This window comes from Canis lupus, unplaced genomic scaffold (assembly GCF_011100685.1).
Source record: "Canis lupus familiaris isolate Mischka breed German Shepherd unplaced genomic scaffold, alternate assembly UU_Cfam_GSD_1.0 chrUn_S788H951, whole genome shotgun sequence".
NCBI lineage: Eukaryota > Metazoa > Chordata > Mammalia > Carnivora > Canidae > Canis > Canis lupus.
Genome location: NW_023331743.1, coordinates 4557 through 17607, shown reverse-complemented (window position 1 = coordinate 17607; position 13051 = coordinate 4557). Strand labels below are relative to the sequence as shown.

General features: G+C 32.1%; 2 non-coding genes across 2 annotated transcripts; both read left to right on the top strand.

Moving 5' to 3' along the window:
• Positions 1-7989: 7989 nt before the first annotated feature.
• On the top strand, positions 7990-8153 carry LOC119879420. The gene has a single exon (XR_005387505.1). It is a non-coding gene; the product is annotated as a U1 spliceosomal RNA (small nuclear RNA).
• Positions 8154-12461: 4308 nt separating this feature from the next.
• On the top strand, positions 12462-12626 carry LOC119879422. The gene has a single exon (XR_005387507.1). It is a non-coding gene; the product is annotated as a U1 spliceosomal RNA (small nuclear RNA).
• The last annotated feature ends 425 nt before the right edge of the window (positions 12627-13051 follow it).

The window sequence follows — 13051 nt, the reverse complement described above, 5'->3', positions numbered from 1 at the left end:
AAAAGAATCGAATCGAATCGGAAAGAATTGAATTGGAATGAATCGATTTGAATCGAATTGAAAAGAATCGAATCGAAAAAATCGAATCGAAAAGAACTGAGTTGAGTTGAATCGAATCGAAAAGATTCGAATCGAATCGTGTCGAATCAAAAAGATGGAATCGAAACGAATCGAATCGAATCGAATCGAAAAGAATCGAATAGATAGCAAAGAATCAAATCGAATAGAAAAGAATTTGAATCGAATTGAAACGATTCGAAAACATCGAAACTAATCGAATCATCGAATGGAAAAGAATCGAATCGAATCAAAAAGAATCGAAACGAACTGAATCGAAAGAATCGAATCGAACAGAATCGAAAAGAATTGAATCGTGATGTAACAAATCGAATCCAAATGATCGAATCAAGCCAAGTCGAAAAGAATTGAATCGAAAAGAATCGAATCAAAATGAAAAGAATCGAATAGAATCGAATTGAAAATAATCGAATTGAACCGAATCAAATAGAATAGAATCGAACAGAATTGAATCGAATGAAAAGAATCTTATCGAATCGATTCGAAAAGAATTGAATCGAATCGAATGGAGAAGAATCAAATCAAATGGAATCGAAAAGAATCGAATCAAAGAGAATCTAATCGAAACGAAAAGAATCAATCGAATCGAAAAGAATCGAATCGAAACGAAAAGTGTCGAATCGAATCGAATCGAAAAGAATCGAATCGAACCGAAAAGAATCAAATCGAATCGAAAAGAATCGAATTGAATTGAATCGTAATGAAAAGAATCGAATCGAATCGAAAGAATCAAATCGAATCGAAAACAATTGAATCGAATGCAATCAAATCGAAAAGAATCGAATCGAATTGAAAAGAATCAAATCGAATTGATTGAATCGAAAAGAATCGAATCGAATCGAATCGCATCGAAAAGAAAATAATAGAATTGAATAAAAATAATCGAATCGAATTGAGAATAATTGGAATTGAATTGAATCGATAATCGAATCGAATCAAATCGAGTCGAATCGAAACTAATCGAATCGAATCAAATCGATTCGAAAAAATCGAATCAGATTGCAACGAATCGAATCATATTGAATTGATTTGAATTGAAATGAATCGAATCTAATCAAATCAAAAAGAATCGAATCCAAAGAATCGAATTGTAGAAAATCAAATCAAAACAAAAAGATTCAAATCGAAACGAATCAAATTGAAAAGAATCGAATCGAATCGAATCGAAAAGAATCGAATCGAATCGAAAAGAATCGAATAGAAAAGAATCGTATCGAATCAAATCTAAAAGAATCGAATCGAATCGAATAAAAAAGAATCGAATCGAATTGATTCGCATCGAAAAGAATCGAATCGTATCGAATCGAAAAGAATCGAATCTATTCGAATCGAATGGAATTGAATCAAAAAGAATCGAATCGAATTGAAACGAAAAGAATCGAATAGATTCGAATTGAAACAAATCGAAAAAAATCAAAACGAATCAAATCACATCGAGTGGAAAAGAATCGAATCAAATAGAAAAGAATCGAATTGAATCGAACTGAATCGAAAAGAATCGAATAGATCAAATCAAAAAGAATCGAATCGATTCGAGATGAACCGAGTAGAATCGAGTCGAAGTGAAAAGAATTGAATCGAATCGAATCGAAAAGAATCTAATCGAAACGAAAAGAATCGAATCGAAGAGAATCTAATCGAAATGAAAAGAATCAAATCGAATCGAAAAGAATCGAATCGAAACGAAAACTGTCGAATCGAATCGAATCGAAAAGAATCGAGTTGAATAGAAAAGAATCGAATCGAATAAAATCGATAAGATTTGAATCAAATCCAATAGAATCGAAAAGATTCGAATCGAATTGAAAAGAAACGAACCGAAGTGAAAAGAATCGAATCGAATCGAAAGAATCAAATCGAAAAAAAATCGAATCGAAATTAAAAGAATCGAATCGAATCAAAGCATAAAGAATCGAATCTAATTGAATCGAAAGAATCGAATTGAATCAAATAGAGAAGGATCTAATGGTAAGGAATCGAATCGAAAAGAATCCAATTGTATTGAATCGAATCGAAAATGAATTGAATAGATTATAAAAGAATCGAATCGAAAGGAATCGACTCGAAACGTAAAGAATCGAATCGAAAAAATTGAATAGAATCAAAAAGAATTGAATAGAAATGAATCGAATCGAAATGAAAAGAATTGAATCGAATCGAATCGAAAACAATCGAATAAAAAAGAATCGAATTGAAACAAAAGTAATCGCATTGTATTTAATCGAATCAAAAAATCTAATTGAATCGAATCGAAAAGAATCGATTTGAAAAGAATCTAATCGAATTGATAGAAAATTGAATCGAATCGAAAACAATCGAATCGAATCGAATCGAAAAGAATCGAATTGTATGGAAACGAATCGAAAAGAATCTAATTGAGTAGAAAAGAATCAAATCAAATTTAATGGAATCAAAAAGAACCGAATAGCATCGAATTGAATCGAATCGAAAAGAATCGAAACGAATTGAATCGAAAAGCATTGAGTCGAATCAAATCGAAAAGAATCGAATCGTATCAAATTGAAAAGAATCGAATCGATCTGAAAAGAATTGAATCGAATTGAATCGAATCGAAAAGAATCAAATTGAAACGAAAAGAATCAAATCGAATAGCAAAGAATCGAATCGAAACGAATCGATTTGAAAAGAGCCGAATCGAATCGAATTGAATGAAATATTCGAATCGAATCGAAAAGAATCTAATCTAATGAAATCCAAAAGAATCAAATCGAAACAAATAGAATCAAACCGAATGGAATTGGATCGAAAAGAGTCGATTCGAATCAAATTGGAATGAAAAGAATTGAATCGAATCGAATAAAAAACAAGTGAATCGAATAGAATAGAAAAGAAGAGAATCGAAACGAAAAGAATCAAATTGAATCGAAAGGAATCGAATCGAAAAGAATCGAATCAAAGAGAAAAGACTCGAATCGAATGGAAAAGAATAGAATCAAAAAGAATCGAATTGAAACAAAAAGAATCGAATTGAATTGAATCGAAAAGAATCGAATGGAATCGAATCGAAAAGAATCGAATTGAATTAAATCGAAGAGAATCGAATCGAATTGAATTGAATCGAAGAGAATCGAATCGAATAGAAAAGAATCAAATCGAAATGAATCGATTTGAAACGAAAAGAATCGAATCGAATCAAATTGAATGAAAAGAATTGAATCGAATCAAAAAGAATTGAATCAAAAAGAATCAAACCGAAACAAAAAGAATCAAACCGAATTGAAAAGAATCTAACTGAATAGAATCGAAAAGAATCGACGTACCTGAATCGAATCCAATCGAAAAAAATCTAATCGTATCAAATCGAATCGAAAAGAATTGAAATGAATAGAATAGAAAAGATTCGAATCAAATCAAAAACAATCAAATCGAGTAATATCGAATCGAAAAGAATCGAATCGAAAAGAATCGAATCGAATGGAAAGAATGAATTGAATCAAAAAGAATTGATTCAAATCAAAAAGAATCGAATCGATTCGAATCGAAAAGACTCGAATCGAAAAGAATCGAAAAGAATCGAATCGAATCAAAAAGGATCGAATCGCAAAGAATCGAATCTAAAGAAAAGGAATCGAATCGAATCGAAACGAATAGAATCGAAAAGAATCGATTTGAATCGAAATGAAAAGAATCGTATCGAATCAAATCGAAAAAAATCAAATGGAATCGAATCGAATCGTATCGAAAAGAATCAAATCAAATGAAAAGAATCGAATCGAATAGAAAAGAATCGAATTGATTGGAATCGACTCGAAAACAATCTAATTGAATTGAAAGGAATCGAATCAAATTTAATGGAATCGACAAGAATCGTATCAAATCAAAAAGATCGAATCGAAATGAATCAATTCGAAAAGAATCAAATCGAATCGAATCGAAAAGAATCGAATCGAAAAGAATTGAATTGAAAAGAATCGAATTGAATCGAATTGAAAAGACTCGAATCGAATTAAAAGAATCGAATCGAATCGAAAAGAATCGAATCGAATCGGAAAGAATTGAATTGGAATGAATCGATTTGAATCGAATTGAAAAGAATCGAATCGAAAAAATCGAATCGAAAAGAACTGAGTTGAGTTGAATCGAATCGAAAAGATTCGAATCGAATCGTGTCGAATCAAAAAGATGGAATCGAAACGAATCGAATCGAATCGAATCGAAAAGAATCGAATAGATAGCAAAGAATCAAATCGAATAGAAAAGAATTTGAATCGAATTGAAACGATTCGAAAACATCGAAACTAATCGAATCATCGAATGGAAAAGAATCGAATCGAATCAAAAAGAATCGAAACGAACTGAATCGAAAGAATCGAATCGAACAGAATCGAAAAGAATTGAATCGTGATGTAACAAATCGAATCCAAATGATCGAATCAAGCCAAGTCGAAAAGAATTGAATCGAAAAGAATCGAATCAAAATGAAAAGAATCGAATAGAATCGAATTGAAAATAATCGAATTGAACCGAATCAAATAGAATAGAATCGAACAGAATTGAATCGAATGAAAAGAATCTTATCGAATCGATTCGAAAAGAATTGAATCGAATCGAATGGAGAAGAATCAAATCAAATGGAATCGAAAAGAATCGAATCAAAGAGAATCTAATCGAAACGAAAAGAATCAATCGAATCGAAAAGAATCGAATCGAAACGAAAAGTGTCGAATCGAATCGAATCGAAAAGAATCGAATCGAACCGAAAAGAATCAAATCGAATCGAAAAGAATCGAATTGAATTGAATCGTAATGAAAAGAATCGAATCGAATCGAAAGAATCAAATCGAATCGAAAACAATTGAATCGAATGCAATCAAATCGAAAAGAATCGAATCGAATTGAAAAGAATCAAATCGAATTGATTGAATCGAAAAGAATCGAATCGAATCGAATCGCATCGAAAAGAAAATAATAGAATTGAATAAAAATAATCGAATCGAATTGAGAATAATTGGAATTGAATTGAATCGATAATCGAATCGAATCAAATCGAGTCGAATCGAAACTAATCGAATCGAATCAAATCGATTCGAAAAAATCGAATCAGATTGCAACGAATCGAATCATATTGAATTGATTTGAATTGAAATGAATCGAATCTAATCAAATCAAAAAGAATCGAATCCAAAGAATCGAATTGTAGAAAATCAAATCAAAACAAAAAGATTCAAATCGAAACGAATCAAATTGAAAAGAATCGAATCGAATCGAATCGAAAAGAATCGAATCGAATCGAAAAGAATCGAATAGAAAAGAATCGTATCGAATCAAATCTAAAAGAATCGAATCGAATCGAATAAAAAAGAATCGAATCGAATTGATTCGCATCGAAAAGAATCGAATCGTATCGAATCGAAAAGAATCGAATCTATTCGAATCGAATGGAATTGAATCAAAAAGAATCGAATCGAATTGAAACGAAAAGAATCGAATAGATTCGAATTGAAACAAATCGAAAAAAATCAAAACGAATCAAATCACATCGAGTGGAAAAGAATCGAATCAAATAGAAAAGAATCGAATTGAATCGAACTGAATCGAAAAGAATCGAATAGATCAAATCAAAAAGAATCGAATCGATTCGAGATGAACCGAGTAGAATCGAGTCGAAGTGAAAAGAATTGAATCGAATCGAATCGAAAAGAATCTAATCGAAACGAAAAGAATCGAATCGAAGAGAATCTAATCGAAATGAAAAGAATCAAATCGAATCGAAAAGAATCGAATCGAAACGAAAACTGTCGAATCGAATCGAATCGAAAAGAATCGAGTTGAATAGAAAAGAATCGAATCGAATAAAATCGATAAGATTTGAATCAAATCCAATAGAATCGAAAAGATTCGAATCGAATTGAAAAGAAACGAACCGAAGTGAAAAGAATCGAATCGAATCGAAAGAATCAAATCGAAAAAAAATCGAATCGAAATTAAAAGAATCGAATCGAATCAAAGCATAAAGAATCGAATCTAATTGAATCGAAAGAATCGAATTGAATCAAATAGAGAAGAATCTAATGGTAAGGAATCGAATCGAAAAGAATCCAATTGTATTGAATCGAATCGAAAAGAAATGAATTGAATAGATTATAAAAGAATCGAATCGAAAGGAATCGACTCGAAACGTAAAGAATCGAATCGAAAAAATTGAATAGAATCAAAAAGAATTGAATAGAAATGAATCGAATCGAAATGAAAAGAATTGAATCGAATCGAATCGAAAACAATCGAATAAAAAAGAATCGAATTGAAACAAAAGAATCGCATTGTATTTAATCGAATCAAAAAATCTAATTGAATCGAATCGAAAAGAATCGATTTGAAAAGAATCTAATCGAATTGATAGAAAATTGAATCGAATCGAAAACAATCGAATCGAATCGAATCGAAAAGAATCGAATTGTATGGAAACGAATCGAAAAGAATCTAATTGAGTAGAAAAGAATCAAATCAAATTTAATGGAATCAAAAAGAACCGAATAGCATCGAATTGAATCGAATCGAAAAGAATCGAAACGAATTGAATCGAAAAGCATTGAGTCGAATCAAATCGAAAAGAATCGAATCGTATCAAATTGAAAAGAATCGAATCGATCTGAAAAGAATTGAATCGAATTGAATCGAATCGAAAAGAATCAAATTGAAACGAAAAGAATCAAATCGAATAGCAAAGAATCGAATCGAAACGAATCGATTTGAAAAGAGCCGAATCGAATCGAATTGAATGAAATATTCGAATCGAATCGAAAAGAATCTAATCTAATGAAATCCAAAAGAATCAAATCGAAACAAATAGAATCAAACCGAATGGAATTGAATCGAAAAGAGTCGATTCGAATCAAATTGGAATGAAAAGAATTGAATCGAATCGAATAAAAAACAAGTGAATCGAATAGAATAGAAAAGAAGAGAATCGAAACGAAAAGAATCAAATTGAATCGAAAGGAATCGAATCGAAAAGAATCGAATCAAAGAGAAAAGACTCGAATCGAATGGAAAAGAATAGAATCAAAAAGAATCGAATTGAAACAAAAAGAATCGAATTGAATTGAATCGAAAAGAATCGAATGGAATCGAATCGAAAAGAATCGAATTGAATTAAATCGAAGAGAATCGAATTGAATTGAATCGAAGAGAATCGAATCGAATAGAAAAGAATCAAATCGAAATGAATCGATTTGAAAGGAAAAGAATCGAATCGAATCAAATTGAATGAAAAGAATTGAATCGAATCAAAAAGAATTGAATCAAAAAGAATCAAACCGAAACAAAAAGAATCAAACCGAATTGAAAAGAATCTAACTGAATAGAATCGAAAAGAATCGACGTACCGAATCGAATCCAATCGAAAAAAATCTAATCGTATCAAATCGAATCGAAAAGAATTGAAATGAATAGAATAGAAAAGATTCGAATCAAATCAAAAACAATCAAATCGAGTAATATCGAATCGAAAAGAATCGAATCGAAAAGAATCGAATCGAATGGAAAAGAATTGAATCAAAAAGAATTGATTCAAATCAAAAAGAATCGAATTGATTCGAATCGAAAAGACTCGAATCGAAAAGAATCGAAAAGAATCGAATCGAATCAAAAAGGATCGAATCGCAAAGAACCGAATCTAAAGAAAAGGAATCGAATCCAATCGAAACGAATAGAATCGAAAAGAATCGATTTGAATCGAAATGAAAAGAATCGTATCGAATCAAATCGAAAAAAATCAAATGGAATCGAATCGAATCGTATCGAAAAGAATCAAATCAAATGAAAAGAATCGAATCGAATAGAAAAGAATCGAATTGATTGGAATCGACTCGAAAACAATCTAATTGAATTGAAAGGAATCGAATCAAATTTAATGGAATCGACAAGAATCGTATCAAATCAAAAAGATCGATACTTACCTGGCAGGGGAGATACCATGATCACGAAGGTGGTTTTCCCAGGGCGAGGCTTATCCATTGCACTCCGGATGTGCTGACCCCTGCGATTTCCCCAAATGTGGGAAACTCGACTGCATAATTTGTGGTAGTGGGGGACTGCGTTCGCGCTTTCCCCTGGTGATTCTGGTGGCTAAGATCAGACCTCGTTTCTGGCTGCGTGCGCCTCGGAGGCCTCGTGAGCTATTCTTTGACTTTCTTGTGGTTACGGCTTGGCCTTCGGGGCTTTTCGCGTGTCATCCGTCCCCGTGTCGTCCTTATGACCGCTCACGTCGGTGCTCACTTTCGGTTGTATCTGTATGTGGCGAGGAGTTTCCTTACTTGGGACGCCTCGGTGCTTGAGCGGTGACCGGCTCTCTCAGCAATAAAGAAATAATATCCTTTAAAAAAAAAAAAAAAAAGATCGAATCGAAATGAATCAATTCGAAAAGAATCAAATCGAATCGAATCGAAAAGAATCGAATCGAAAAGAATTGAATTGAAAAGAATCGAATTGAATCGAATTGAAAAGACTCGAATCGAATTAAAAGAATCGAATCGAATCGAAAAGAATCGAATCGAATCGGAAAGAATTGAATTGGAATGAATCGATTTGAATCGAATTGAAAAGAATCGAATCGAAAAAATCGAATCGAAAAGAACTGAGTTGAGTTGAATCGAATCGAAAAGATTCGAATCGAATCGTGTCGAATCAAAAAGATGGAATCGAAACGAATCGAATCGAATCGAATCGAAAAGAATCGAATAGATAGCAAAGAATCAAATCGAATAGAAAAGAATTTGAATCGAATTGAAACGATTCGAAAACATCGAAACTAATCGAATCATCGAATGGAAAAGAATCGAATCGAATCAAAAAGAATCGAAACGAACTGAATCGAAAGAATCGAATCGAACAGAATCGAAAAGAATTGAATCGTGATGTAACAAATCGAATCCAAATGATCGAATCAAGCCAAGTCGAAAAGAATTGAATCGAAAAGAATCGAATCAAAATGAAAAGAATCGAATAGAATCGAATTGAAAATAATCGAATTGAACCGAATCAAATAGAATAGAATCGAACAGAATTGAATCGAATGAAAAGAATCTTATCGAATCGATTCGAAAAGAATTGAATCGAATCGAATGGAGAAGAATCAAATCAAATGGAATCGAAAAGAATCGAATCAAAGAGAATCTAATCGAAACGAAAAGAATCAATCGAATCGAAAAGAATCGAATCGAAACGAAAAGTGTCGAATCGAATCGAATCGAAAAGAATCGAATCGAACCGAAAAGAATCAAATCGAATCGAAAAGAATCGAATTGAATTGAATCGTAATGAAAAGAATCGAATCGAATCGAAAGAATCAAATCAAATCGAAAACAATTGAATCGAATGCAATCAAATCGAAAAGAATCGAATCGAATTGAAAAGAATCAAATCGAATTGATTGAATCGAAAAGAATCGAATCGAATCGCATCGAATCGAAAATAATAGAATTGAATAAAAATAATCGAATCGAATTGAGAATAATTGGAATTGAATTGAATCGATAATCGAATCGAAACTAATCGAATCGAATCAAATCGATTCGAAAAAATCGAATCAGATTGCAACGAATCGAATCATATTGAATTGATTTGAATTGAAATGAATCGAATCTAATCAAATCAAAAAGAATCGAATCCAAAGAATCGAATTGTAGAAAATCAAATCAAAACAAAAAGATTCAAATCGAAACGAATCAAATTGAAAAGAATCGAATCGAATCGAATCGAAAAGAATCGAATCGAATCGAAAAGAATCGAATAGAAAAGAATCGTATCGAATCAAATCTAAAAGAATCGAATCGAATCGAAAAGAATCGAATCGAATTGATTCGCATCGAAAAGAATCGAATCGTATCGAATCGAAAAGAATCGAATCTATTCGAATCGAATGGAATTGAATCAAAAAGAATCGAATCGAATTGAAACGAAAAGAATCGAATAGATTCGAATTGAAACAAATCGAAAAAAATCAAAACGAATCAAATCACATCGAGTGGAAAAGAATCGAATCAAATAGAAAAGAATCGAATTGAATCGAACTGAATCGAAAAGAATCGAATAGATCAAATCAAAAAGAATCGAATCGATTCGAGATGAACCGAGTAGAATCGAGTCGAAGTGAAAAGAATTGAATCGAATCGAATCGAAAAGAATCTAATCGAAACGAAAAGAATCGAATCGAAGAGAATCTAATCGAAATGAAAAGAATCAAATCGAATCGAAAAGAATCGAATCGAAACGAAAACTGTCGAATCGAATCGAATCGAAAAGAATCGAGTTGAATAGAAAAGAATCGAATCGAATAAAATCGATAAGATTTGAATCAAATCCAATAGAATCGAAAAGATTCGAATCGAATTGAAAAGAAACGAACCGAAGTGAAAAGAATCGAATCGAATCGAAAGAATCAAATCGAAAAAAAATCGAATCGAAATTAAAAGAATCGAATCGAATCAAAGCATAAAGAATCGAATCTAATTGAATCGAAAGAATCGAATTGAATCAAATAGAGAAGAATCTAATGGTAAGGAATCGAATCGAAAAGAATCCAATTGTATTGAATCGAATCGAAAAGAAATGAATTGAATAGATTATAAAAGAATCGAATCGAAAGGAATCGACTCGAAACGTAAAGAATCGAATCGAAAAAATTGAATAGAATCAAAAGAATTGAATAGAAATGAATCGAATCGAAATGAAAAGAATTGAATCGAATCGAATCGAAAACAATCGAATAAAAAAGAATCGAATTGAAACAAAAGAATCGCATTGTATTTAATCGAATCAAAAAATCTAATTGAATCGAATCGAAAAGAATCGATTTGAAAAGAATCTAATCGAATTGATAGAAAATTGAATCGAATCGAAAACAATCGAATCGAATCGAATGAAAAGAATCGAATTGTATGGAAACGAATCGAAAAGAATCTAATTGAGTAGAAAAGAATCAAATCAAATTTAATGGAATCAAAAGAACCGAATAGCATCGAATTGAATCGAATCGAAAAGAATCGAAACGAATTGAATCGAAAAGCATTGAGTCGAATCAAATCGAAAAGAATCGAATCGTATCAAATTGAAAAGAATCGAATCGATCTGAAAAGAATTGAATCGAATTGAATCGAATCGAAAAGAATCAAATTGAAACGAAAAGAATCAAATCGAATAGCAAAGAATCGAATCGAAACGAATCGATTTGAAAAGAGCCGAATCGAATCGAATTGAATGAAATATTCGAATCGAATCGAAAAGAATCTAATCTAATGAAATCCAAAAGAATCAAATCGAAACAAATAGAATCAAACCGAATGGAATTGAATCGAAAAGAGTCGATTCGAATCAAATTGGAATGAAAAGAATTGAATCGAATCGAATAAAAAACAAGTGAATCGAATAGAATAGAAAAGAAGAGAATCGAAACGAAAAGAATCAAATTGAATCGAAAGGAATCGAATCGAAAAGAATCGAATCAAAGAGAAAAGACTCGAATCGAATGGAAAAGAATAGAATCAAAAAGAATCGAATTGAAACAAAAAGAATCGAATTGAATTGAATCGAAAAGAATCGAATGGAATCGAATCGAAAAGAATCGAATTGAATTAAATCGAAGAGAATCGAATCGAATTGAATTGAATCGAAGAGAATCGAATCGAATAGAAAAGAATCAAATCGAAATGAATCGATTTGAAAGAAAAAGAATCGAATCGAATCAAATTGAATGAAAAGAATTGAATCGAATCAAAAAGAATTGAATCAAAAAGAATCAAACCGAAACAAAAAGAATCAAACCGAATTGAAAAGAATCTAACTGAATAGAATCGAAAAGAATCGACGTACCGAATCGAATCCAATCGAAAAAAATCTAATCGTATCAAATCGAATCGAAAAGAATTGAAATGAATAGAATAGAAAAGATTCGAATCAAATCAAAAACAATCAAATCGAGTAATATCGAATCGAAAAGAATCGAATCGAAAAGAATCGAATCGAATGGAAAAGAATTGAATCAAAAAGAATTGATTCAAATCAAAAAGAATCGAATTGATTCGAATCGAAAAGACTCGAATCGAAAAGAATCGAATCGAATCAAAAAGGATCGAATCGCAAAGAACCGAATCTAAAGAAAAGGAATCGAATCGAATCGAAACGAATAGAATCGAAAAGAATCGATTTGAATCGAAATGAAAAGAATCGTATCGAATCAAATCGAAAAAAATCAAATGGAATCGAATCGAATCGTATCGAAAAGAATCAAATCAAATGAAAAGAATCGAATCGAATAGAAAAGAATCGAATTGATTGGAATCGACTCGAAAACAATCTAATTGAATTGAAAGGAATCGAATCAAATTTAATGGAATCGACAAGAATCGTATCAAATCAAAAGATCGATACTTACCTGGCAGGGGAGATACCATGATCACGAAGGTGGTTTTCCCAGGGCGAGGCTTATCCATTGCACTCCGGATGTGCTGACCCCTGCGATTTCCCCCAAATGTGGGAAACTCGACTGCATAATTTGTGGTAGTGGGGGACTGCGTTCGCGCTTTCCCCTGGTGATTCTGGTGGCTAAGATCAGACCTCGTTTCTGGCTGCGTGCGCCTCGGAGGCCTCGTGAGCTATTCTTTGACTTTCTTGTGGTTACGGCTTGGCCTTCGGGGCTTTTCGCGTGTCATCCGTCCCCGTGTCGTCCTTATGACCGCTCACGTCGGTGCTCACTTTCGGTTGTATCTGTATGTGGCGAGGAGTTTCCTTACTTGGGACGCCTCGGTGCTTGAGCGGTGACCGGCTCTCTCAGCAATAAAGAAATAATATCCTTTAAAAAAAAAAAAAAAAAAAAAGATCGAATCGAAATGAATCAATTCGAAAAGAATCAAATCGAATCGAATCGAAAAGAATCGAATCGAAAAGAATTGAATTGAAAAGAATCGAATTGAATCGAATTGAAAAGACTCGAATCGAATTAAAAGAATCGAATCGA